The sequence below is a fragment of the Morone saxatilis genome, unplaced genomic scaffold (assembly GCF_004916995.1).
Source record: "Morone saxatilis isolate NCDOM2014 unplaced genomic scaffold, NCSU_SB_2.0 Contig11, whole genome shotgun sequence".
NCBI classification, from domain to species: domain Eukaryota; kingdom Metazoa; phylum Chordata; class Actinopteri; family Moronidae; genus Morone; species Morone saxatilis.
In genome coordinates, this window is record NW_023339663.1 from 24,450,177 (window position 1) to 24,454,308 (window position 4,132).

The 4,132-nt window shown below is 34.8% G+C and overlaps 1 protein-coding gene across 1 annotated transcript in view; it reads left to right on the top strand.

Moving 5' to 3' along the window:
- LOC118321135 (semaphorin-7A-like) overlaps positions 1 to 4,132 on the top strand; it is a gene marked incomplete in the record, with an annotated part of 8,229 nt that overhangs the window by 2,935 nt on the left and 1,162 nt on the right.

The window sequence follows — 4,132 nt, forward strand, 5'->3', positions numbered from 1 at the left end:
TATTTCTGTGATGACTTTATCATCACTTCTTATAACTATGGTTATTAGACCATTTGTAAGTGAAATTTTTTGTCATGATTCTTGCAATCATTCTTTGAAAGTATAATCGAAAAAGCATCAACCCCCATGAACCAGGATTATGGAGAACACGTGTTTCTTTTTTAAGTAAGGCTCGAAGTATAGTACAATTATGCAATCTACCCAGGTATAAATATGGGACTTTTATTGTTGAATTTCTCCAAAGCCTTTACAACCAGACTGGTTGTAATATGGTTACTAGATTGTAATAAAACCAGCAGCCCTGAAAGTAATTAATAGAGAACGTTTTCTGACCATGAATCTTGATACTCTGTCAGTTTGGATTTCTGTCCAGTTATTTAACCTGAATAAACAAACAGGAAAAATAATCTCCACACTGCTGATGTATCAAGTGTACACTCCAACAAACCTATAAATCTGAAAACTCCTGATGCCCTAAAGCTCAGACCCATTTTTACTGACATTAAAAATGCAGCCAATGTTAGTCTGACACATAAGAAAAAGAAAACTGTGATATTCTTTAGTTAAAAATGTGTCACAATTGCATCAGGCTTTAAGGGTTGAGTTTGTTTTTAAGTTCACCTTCTGCCCTCTAGTGGTCATAAATTGCTTGAGGGTCTGGTATTTTCATTATCTTCCAACTACGTGGCCATAATCATATTCAACTTCCCAGGCAATAAAACCCAACCGGTACCATACATACAACTCCCTTGTTTTCCTTCCTGCCTTCCAGCTCTGCTCCACACACCTATCTGCAATCAACTCATCAACTCTCCCAGTCTGCTCATCTAATCAACAGTATATCTACCCCAGTGCTCCATCTACTCTCTGCCAGATCATTTTGTTGTCTGTCTTCCATCTTGAATTGGAGTTACACTTGCCTGCCTACCAGCCATGATGAGATTACTCCTCACCCCTCTGCCTGCCTGTAAGCCTGCCATCTCCCCAACCCTCTCATCATCATCGCCATCACTCTTTATTAAGAGTAAAACCTACTTAACTTCACCAATCTCTGAATCTGTCTTGCATTTTGGGTCCACACCTTCATCCACTATAACAGCAAGTTTGCTTGTGGGATAATTTATATTTAATCTATATTCTAATCAATCTCTCCCATACACCTCCATGGTGTGAATCAGATAGCGGCCTGATAATCCACCTTATCTCTTTCTGAAGAAGAGTGTCATGGATCTGAGTCTATCTGCAGACAGACTGCAGAGGGTTTGCACCTCTGCAATGAAAAGAATAAAAAGAAGAGGCAAGCAGAAATTACTTAAACACTTTGTCGAATGTATTATTTTATGCCAAAGAAGTGTAATGATTGAGTAAGCTTTTGCTAAACAGCTGCTGAATGCATACATTTAATACACAAAGAGTTTTCATTTCAGTTTTACATGTTTTCTGTACAGCAACGTGTGTATCAAATCAAAACTGATAACGACACATAAAGTGAGTATATACCATTCTTTATCAATGCAAACTGTGTAAGATGCAGAAGTAGTTCATTCATTCTTCCATTCATTTATACATTTATTCATCCTCAATTCATCAACAAGTGTGGATAATTGTTAAAAACAATTCCATACTGATAGTGTTACATTTAGGTATCCACAATGTTAAGGGTCTACAAAGAATATTTTTATACTATGAATGTACTGTTTTTCATTAGATTTTTCAAAGATAGATATAGATAAAGACAAGCTGTTTGATTGGGTCATATTTTAAGGGACGATGCCAGAAATCTCGTGAGGTCATCGGAAAAGAGAGCCTGGGTTTAATGAGCAGCGGACCTTAAGGACGATCCACCCAGCCAGATCGACTGGACAGCACCAGCCCATCAACAGCGGGTCCTGTCGTTATGTTGTATTGGAAGCATGTAATATTAAAAATGTTGTGGTTTTACATTTTGTCTTAATGTTTTTTTAATTTTGTACACAATAGAAAGCTGTGTCACCTAAAAAATCACTCTAAACATTGAGCAAGTTTAGAGCAAATTAGAATTGTTTAAACTAACTGCAGTACATTCGTTGTGAGTCTTGACAAATATAGTTTAGCTACAAAATAGCAAGTTCATTTTGACCTGCCGTCAAAAGGTTTTATATTAGTGCAGTTATGTTTTGTTAAGTTGTATTGGTACTGTATGCTTGTTAATTGCTCAATTGTATTTTATTGTATGACATGATTTTATACAGTTGTTGCTTGGCCACCCCTTGACAAATAACACACATTGGTGATTTTTATCATTGAAATTATGTAAACACAGCCTCTCAACAGTATGGAACACAAAACACAATATTTTCAGCAAACATAATGCATTGTTTTATTTCATAAATTGAACAAAAATAAAAAACCTTCAACGGGCATGCACAAAAGTTCACATGTGGGAATTAGAGAGCTAAATGGAGCCTGTCTCTGAGAAACAGAATATTTACACGTGTCAGTAGTTATATACATAGACATACGGTTGAAAATCTGTGTGACAGTTAACACACTTAACAGATCTGTCAGCTGAAACTTATACAGCTGGTTTAGGCAGCACATTTGTTCTTAGCCTTGAAGAAACTAAAAAAACAATTTAATAGATATGTTTGTTCATTAATAAAGGAGATATTGGTCCATTAATAAAGATATATTTGTACTTTCTTCTTCTGCCACTGAATGGAAATAGAACCTGTGTATCTCAATAGACCAAGTTCAAGTTGTAACCCATCACTTAAGAATAGAGTCTGTTAATAGCAGTAGTTATGTGCTGTAATGGATTTACTGTGTGAACAGGAGGCAGCTTTCAAATAGGGAACATGTGTGGGATAATAAGTGTCAAACTACAAGTGAAATAGTTATGAGATCTCACTTTAGAATAGGAAATATTTAGAAAGACTTAATTTAGAGTTAATTGGACACTATTAACACTCATAGTTTTGTGTTTTCTTACATAAGAATAGACTGAAGTGTTATTAAGGGAGTGGTAGTGTGCCCTATAAGCCCAAAACTGAGCAGTGTATTAATTATTATTAGTGTATTATGATTATAATTCTGGACAACTTCCTTACTTACTATCAATAAGCAGTAATTAGGAAGTTATTGATAAAAACTTGTAGTTGTAGAATAAAGTGATTAGTGATGCAGAATGAGGCATTAATAAGTTCTTTATATTAACTAATAAAAAATCAATATGCAACAAATATGCACACTAACGACTAGTTAATAGTTAATATGTGTAGTATAAATATAAAGTGTTACATATATTTTACTTTCCCTGATTAATAAAGCAAATTGTTGGTAAGATTTTTTGCAATAACAATGCCCACTGCATCTGTTATGTCATGATGTTTACATAAATGACAAAAGGGCAGATGTGTATGATGTTGGTGAACATAGCCTATAAACATATCTACTATCAAACACACACTATGTTTGTACAAAAGTGCTTAAAGATTTAGGGTGACTCCAAATCATCAGTCAAAATGCAGATGAAAGGTATTCTGTGTGTGTAAGCAGAAACATTTGGCAATATGACAGGTCTTTTCAGAAAGGATGGCTCAGCATTAGCTTAGCACAGCAATATTTCACAATATGAACTTGTGTCCTTAAACTTGACTCTCTTGTTTCTGCTGTAACCCAACCCTAACATACCAAGGATTTATGAGGTAGTATGAAAGAAAGGAATGTACAGCCAAGAAGGTGCGTGATGACGTCAGCCAGAATTTCACATTACAGGAAATGGATGTAACAACTCTGGGTGTTAGAACAAAGAAAGATGATATTGAGCAATCTTTCAATGTCCCGGTTTTATAAATTACAACTCTAAATGTATTGTATTGTATAAAGCAAGAGGAAAGTTTAACTGAAATTACTCTAACAAATGATTGTATCAATATTGGTTAAAATGACATTCTGCTCTCTGTGGAGCCGAAGGCAAACACCAAGTGCAGTAAAGTGTCAAAGGATTAAGATGTGCTAAAAGAGGAAAATTTAAAATTTATACTGTACATTCTTTCAAAAAAGGAGCATGTATAGGCCATTCATGTAGCAATTTATAGCGATTTACTTTCCCTGATCAATATCATCTTATTATCATTTATCACCACTGCAT